Below are 8,457 nucleotides of genomic sequence, written 5' to 3' on the forward strand. Positions count from 1 at the left end.
CTTATTATTATCCAACAACTAACATATATGCAAACTATAAAAATATGAAATGAAATAAATCCGTATAAGTTTATCTATCAAATTATGATCATGTTTACATTAATTTAAAATTACGATCTTTAAAAACCCTAGCAGAACAAAAAAATAGATATATTTATATTAAACTAATTATTAAATAAACAACTTTCTATATAATCAAAGCATATACAACTCTTGATTTAACAAATGAAGTAGAAAGTGATGGAAATAATTTTGTACTTACAACCAAATGAAGTAGAAAGTGATGGAAATATTTTTGTACTTACATTGAAATTTAATGTCTGTTTTTTTTCTTCTAAAAATCGCCTTTCAAGAAAGATATTTTTTTGTAACATCCCAATCCATTAACCAACCAAAAACGCGGAATAATTTTTTTTTTTTAAATTGGACAGAAGGGTGCGCGGCGCGCACCACTGCCTATGCGCGGCGCGCACAAGGCCTGTGACAGTTCTGATCAAAATGTCCATTTTTCGCGAAAAGATCTTCGACTTCCCGACACTTTTAGACCAAACGCTTTTCACAACAATTTATATTAGTTAAAACTAACACGTTCCTATAATAAAATGAGTTTTACGAGACCGGGCCCACATCGGCCGTTTTACGACTTTCGTACAAAATACAAGTTTCGACCACATGATTTTTAACACGAAATAAAGACCGAGCATGGCGATTGAGGATACGCTACCCAATCCTAATCAATCCAAAAGCAAGACCTTCTAAAGCAACTATGCAAGTCCTCTAATCCTCGCGCTTACCCGAGCCACCATCCGCATGCAATCTATAAAAAGAGTCAACAACGAGAGGGTAAGCTAACGCTTAGTGAATGATAATATACTACATACATATATATGCATAAAATGGACACGCCACGAAATAACAAATACCGCATACCGAAGCATCCATATATAAGGCACTACATTAAGCATACCGTACGATCTCTAAGCAACGAGCTAAAGATACAACAACAATTATAAGTTCACCAACGACGATGTGAACAACGCCAAGAAGCTACACCCGGAGGGTTAGCTACACTACAACAATACATTAATATATAACAATATAAACGAACAAGGTTAACACCTTAACCCAATACCGAGAACCAAATACCACAATGAAGATTGGCCGAACTACACGAGCCTTAGTAATCTGAAACCACACGAGATTACTATCTTCACAATATCGAGGTTGGCCGAACTACACGAGCCTTAGTAATCCGAAACCACACGGATTACTACCTCAATAAGATGACCGAACTACACGAGTCACCATGAATCTGAACTACACGAGATTCATTTTGATAAGATGACCGAACTACACGCGATTCACTTCTCCAACTCAAAACCCTTCGCCATTGGGGTTATATCATCCACATCACAACCACGTGTGATAGTGTACATACAAAACGTGTACCTCGCCAAAGGTGGTCAACCAAAATGCACAACCGTGCCAATTGGATCTAAACGCAAGTCTATCAAATCCACCTATATGTGAAGTGAGCTCTATAATCGAGAACCACTTCACCTGACCCGCACCCATCCTACACATACATATGCACATATGATATTAACACTCACCTTGTCGCCTTGATGAATGCTTCCAAGTAAACCGCAACTCGCCAATGGAAAGTACCTATTCCATTATCACAAATTCAACAACACACTTAGATTGGATTTACAAACCAAACCAAATTGACACTTAGTGCAAATTCGACCCAAATGCACTTCCAAGTACAAACCGCGCCCAAAATTAACCAATAATCACTAACATAAGTGAGAATGGTCCTAACACGCCAATTAAACCCGAACACAAGTGTTAAACACTTACAAATCTCCAAATTGCCCATAAACCCTAATTTTGACCCAAAGTCAAAACTAGTCAACCAAATAACCCTAAATGGGTTTCAATACTTCCATAATCACTAACTTAAGTGATTAAACCCAATTTAAAGTCCTAATCATGGTCAATTTGTTCACCAACCCATAATCCACCAACAATAGCAATAAACCCGATTACTAGCATCACTAAACTCACTCCAAGAGTTTAAATGGGTTTCTCATCAATTTAATTTCAAACCCTAACTTGATTATCAAAATCAAACAATGAAATTCGGAGTTAGAACTTACCACAACCACCAAAACGTAGCTAGGAACGAGGTGAACAACTTTAAAACCCGAGACTTTGATCAATTCAAGCTCCTTCTTCTCCAAAACCCCAAATCTCTCTCTAGAAATCTCCCTCTCTCTCTCTAGAATGATTTGAGAGTGTTAATGGATGTGAAATGTGATCCAAAATTGAATCTAACCAGCTGATATGGCTTCACATCCGGCCTCAAGTGAAAAGACCAAAAAGCCCCTCATTAAACCCAAAATAGAAAAAACAGAATTCTGTCGCTGGGCTCGTGCGCGGCGCGCACCCATGTCTGGGCAGAATCTGAGCTTTGTTTAATTACACAATGCTTCCTGCACTTTATGTAGCATAATTACACTTCCGTATAATAAATATTAGGGTCTTACAACTCTCCCCCACTTAGAATCGATCACGTCCTCGTGATCCTCGTCACTTAACCAAACGGACCACACTCCACGGTCCTCAAACATAAGTCCCAAACCGGCTTTCCCTAGGCAAGTCTTCCCAATGAATCGCCTTTAAAAACTAAATCGTCACCCGCGATTTATCTAATCCACCAATTCGAGCACTAAAACCATGCTCATTCCCTAACATCGGGAAAATCGACCAATCTCGTACCGAGATATCAATCCCTTAGCGTACCCTTACCGAGTACAACACTAAAAGCAACCAAGTCTCAACCTAAGGTCAACAACCCGAACGATGAAGACCGAACCAAACGAATCCTTACGGATAACACCAATCATTAGACATCCCTGGTAGTGCGCAATACGACCAAAACGCAACTACCGTAACATCATAAAGCAAATGGCTAAAACCGATAGCGCCCAAAACGACTATGGAAACGCAAATCCCAAGGTGTACCAAATCAACTATCGTCACACCCGTAGCAACATGTGAGCGAAACACGGCTATCGCCTCACTAAACTCACAACATGGTCCTCACGACCCCACCATCGGTGTATAAAACAACCGATAGTTCTCACAACACGGTCCTTACGACCCCACCATTGGTGCATAAAACACCAATAGATCAAACCACACGGTCCTTACGACCCCACCATCGGTGTATAAAACAACCGATAGATCACACCACACGAAGGCCGGCCGAAAACTACACGCGCCTTAGTGAATCCGAACTACACGCGACTCACTACCTTCACCACAACACAATCGGGAATGGCCGAACTACACGCGCCATAGTGAATCCGAACTACACGAGAGTCACTATCCCAGAGGAATGACCGAACTACACGAGTCATTTGTGAATCTGAACTACACGAGACTCACTCCTCAATACAATGACTAAAACCACACGAGTCATTTGTGAATTCGAACTACACGAGATTCACTTCCACAACATCGAGGTTGGCCGAACTACACGAGCCTTAGTAATCCGAAACCACACGAGATTACTACCTCAATAAGATGACCGAACTACACGAGTCACCATGAATCCGAACTACACGAGATTCATTCTGATAAGATGACCGAACTACACGCGTCATCGTGAATCCGAAAACACACGCGATCCACAACCATGATGAAGTCAGCGGACCCGAAGATCATGCTTCACCAATCTCAACACCGGATGAAGTCAGTAGACCCGAAGATCATGCTTCACCGATATAACACCACGCTCATGATGAAGTCAGCGGACCCCGAAAGTCATGCTCCACCAATCACGTACTCCCATGATGAAGTCAGCGGACCCTAAAGATCATGCTTCATCAATCAACCATACCATAATGAAGTCAGCGGACCCCGAAAGTCATGCTTCATTAATTACAATCCCATGATGAAGTCAGTGGACTCCGAAAGTCATGCTTCATCAATCAACAATCCCACGATGAAGTCAGCGGACCCCGAAGGTCACGCTTCATCTATCACATACGCACTTTCGGCCTCAATCACCGAGTCGTGCAACATCGCGCTCTGCTACACTACAGTGGACCCTAGCGGACCACTAACCATCCATAATCGAGCAAGAACCACCTATACCAAACATAGGTACCAAACAATAATTCTCCAAAAGAGAACCCGACACACACCTCCCTTAACCGAAGGATTTCACCTTGCTCGCCAAACACATCCATTATCTCCCAACGAGATTCACCAACTTACCACCTCGGTGATAATTTACAAATCCAATATCATAAGTACAAGTTAACCGAAATTGCACTCTACTACAAATCGATCCAAACTAGGTCTCGACCAAATTTCTGGATCTACCAAAAATATCATCCGAAATCTCACACTAAAACTTCCTCGTGCGAAAGTGTAACTACCCCACTTGGAACCACGTTCCAATATCACAACTTGTACACCCGTACAATGCTACCAAGGTAGACTTTACCAACAATTGGGTACACACGACCCATCACCACATCTTGCTCCAACCTTGAGCACACGATGGATTTCAAACCATCCTTAAACACTTCGAACGAAAAGTGTACTACGATTTCACAAACCATACCCTCGCAATCATCCAATTGCTTTAGTTTGTCAAATTTCACCTAGTCACTCATGTACCTAAGGGTTTCTCCAGGTACCCTAAGTACAATGTAACCACAACCCAATCGGAGTCAAACACCACGCTAGTAGGTATAAAAGAGGCACCTAATGTCGCGTCATAAAGACTCCATTACCAACACACATCGAGATTTAAAACACTCGATCTCAAGGGTTCCAACCAACCGACGAACCTCATGATTCATCACTTCAACATAAAAGCGAACACGCGCTTAACAACCAAACACCAAAACCATTTCCGTGGCTTGGTAGAAACAATTCCCAATACTAAGGAATGCTTGGTTGCACCAAGTCTTACGCCTTTCGCCCGACAATCAAACATCAACATATGGTACTTCCTTTAGGAACGTCACCCACAACAATAACATTCACAACAAAAGGCATACTACACAAACTCAAACGACACTTAATAAATAATCAAAAGACATATTTATTAAATTGAAACGTACCTTAACGTCTCCTTGCCGCACCCGTCCCCGCTAACTTGGGACATTCCGACTTACGATGTCCTTCTTTTTGGCAATTGAAGCACACCATACCATCACCCTTTGGTACCGAACATTCCCAAGACTTGTGACCCCTCACGCCACAATTGTAACATCTAGCCGCACTAGAATCTGACATACCCGTTCGCGTACCACCCGTGCTCACACTCGGACCCTTAGCCCTCTTACTCGGAGCACCATAAGAAACGACCCTTCGCTCACTTGAAGGTTCACCCTTTTTCGATCGTGAATACGACTCGAAACCTCTAGCCAAGTTGAATAATTCCGAAAACGATTTCGCTTGACCCCGACTAATTTTACTTTTCAAGTCATCGTTCAAGGTCCGATAGAAATCCCCCATCAACAAACGATCATTCCCCAAATACTCCGGACAAAAACGAGCCTTCGCCATAAAGGTCATCTTGAGAGTACTCAAATCCATAGATTCTTGTCACAAATTTCGCAACTCATTACGTAATTCCCACAAATCGGCCGAAGTCCGGAACTCCTCGAAGAATTCCTCCTTAAAGTCGTCCCACGATAAAGCCGTAAACATCTCGCCACCGACAAGATCAATCTTACCATCCAACCAATCCCTTTCCCTACCCCGCAACAAACTCGTAGCGAGTCTCGTCTTTCTCTCAGGAGGGCAATCAATAGTACGGAAACACCCTTCGACGTCCGAAATCCAAGTTGTGCTTATCAAAGGATCCGGTTTCCCGTCATACATCGGGGGTTTAGTTCTCATGAAGCTCTTAAGATAACGCTCCATTTCACTACTACCCCGAAATTCGGAATACTTCCTATCCATTCTTTCTTCCAACGCACCCATTTGCTCCGCAACGGCGGCCGCAACTCTAGTATTAAACTCCTCGTCATTCGTCTCGATCTCGTTTCGCGTCGCCATTCTAAAGAATGCAAAACGATTAGTCCATGAACGTATAAAACCATACGTACCACACTGCCCCATCTTGCTAAACACTCGTCGTACATCACTTGTTAGACACGATCTGCACCCGTAATAAGGTTTGCAAGTCCTTATTACGCACACACGTCATCTTAACTCGTTAGTACAATGACCGCCTCGCTCGATGATATAACCAACACAACCAAAATTCTACGCGGTACAAACACACGCGAGAATTATTACCACAACACAAATAATATATTAATAATATCCGCATTACTAATATAAACGTTAGTCCACCTACAAACAAGGCACTAACTATAACCAATTCCGACCCGTAATCCTACAAGTCCCACAACAAATTAAGCACACACAAAAGTCTAAGTCTAGGCACCTATCTCAAGTCACCTAAATCCCTTAGACCATGCTCTGATACCACTTGTAACATCCCAATCCGTTAACCAACCAAAAACGCGGAATAAAAAAAAATTTAAACTGGACAGAAGGGTGCGCAGTACGCACCACTGCCTGTGCGCGGCGCGCACAAGGCCTGTGACAGTTCTGATCAAAATGTCCATTTTTCGCGAAAAGATCTTCGACTTCCCGACACTTTTAGACCAAACGCTTTTCACAACAATTTATATTAGTTAAAACTAACACGTTCCAATAATAAAATGAGTTTTACGAGACCGGGCCCACATCGGCCGTTTTACGACTTTCGTACAAAATACAAGTTTCGACCACATGATTTTTAACACAAAATAAAGACCGAGCATAGCGATTGGGGATACGCTACCCAATCCTAAGCAATCCAAAAGCAAGATCTTCTAAAGCAACTATGCAAGTCCTCTAATCCTCGCGCTTACCCGAGCCACCATCCGCATGCAATCTATAAAAAGAGTCAACAACGAGAGCGTAAGCTAACGCTTAGTGAATGATAATATACTACATACATATATATGCATAAAATGGACACGCCACGAAATAACAAATACCGCATACCGAAGCATCCATATATAAGGCACTACATTAAGCATACCGTACGATCTCTAAGCAACGAGCTAAAGTTACAACAACAATTATAAGTTCACCAACGACGATGTGAACAACGCCAAGAAGCTACACCCGGAGGGTTAGCTACACTACAACAATACATTAATATATAACAATATAAACGAACAAGGTTAACACCTTAACCCAATACCGAGAACCAAATACCACAATGAAGATTGGCCGAACTACGCGAGCGTTAGTAATCTGAAACCACACGAGATTACTATCTTCACAACATCGAGGTTGGCCGAACTACACGAGCCTTAGTAATCCGAAACCACACGAGATTACTACCTCAATAAGATGACCGAACTACACGAGTCACCATGAATCCGAACTACACGAGATTCATTTTGATAAGATGACCGAACTACACGCGTCATCGTGAATCCGAACTACACGCGATTCACTTCTCCAACTCAAAACCCTTCGCCATTGGGGTTATATCATCCACATCACAACCACGTGTGATAGTGTACACACAAAACGTGTACCTCGCCAAAGGTGGTCAACCAAAACGCACAACCGTGCCAATTGGATCTAAACGCAAGTCTATCAAATCCACCTATATGTGAAGTGAGCTCTATAACCGAGAACCACTTCACCCGACCCGCACCCATCCTACACATACATATGCACATAGGATATTAACACTCACCTTGTCGCCTTGATGAATGCTTCCAAGTAAACCGCAACTCGCCAATGGAAAGTACCTATTCCATTATCACAAATTCAACAACACACTTAGATTGGATTTACAAACCAAACCAAATTGACACTTAGTGCAAATTCGACCCAAATGCATTTCCAAGTACAAACCGCGCCCAAAATTAACCAATAATCACTAACACAAGTGAGAATGGTCCTAACACGCCAATTAAACCCGAACACAAGTGTTAAACACTTACAAATCTCCAAATTGCCCATAAACCCTAATTTTGACCCAAAGTCAAAACTAGTCAACCAAATAACCCTAAATGGGTTTCAATACTTCCATAATCACTAACTTAAGTGATTAAACCCAATTTCAAGTCCTAATCATGGTCAATTTGTTCACCAACCCATAATCCACCAACAATAGCAATAAACCCGATTACTAGCATCACTAAACTCACTCCAAGAGTTTAAATGGGTTTCTCATCAATTTAATTTCAAACCCTAACTTGATTATCAAAATCAAACAATGAAATTCGGAGTTAGAACTTACCACAACCACCAAAACGTAGCTAGGAACGAGGTGAACAACTTTAAAACCCGAGACTTTGATCAATTCAAGCTCCTTCTTCTCCAAAACCCAAAATCTCTCTCTAGAAA

This window comes from Rutidosis leptorrhynchoides, chromosome 7 (genome assembly GCF_046630445.1).
Source record: "Rutidosis leptorrhynchoides isolate AG116_Rl617_1_P2 chromosome 7, CSIRO_AGI_Rlap_v1, whole genome shotgun sequence".
NCBI lineage: Eukaryota > Viridiplantae > Streptophyta > Magnoliopsida > Asterales > Asteraceae > Rutidosis > Rutidosis leptorrhynchoides.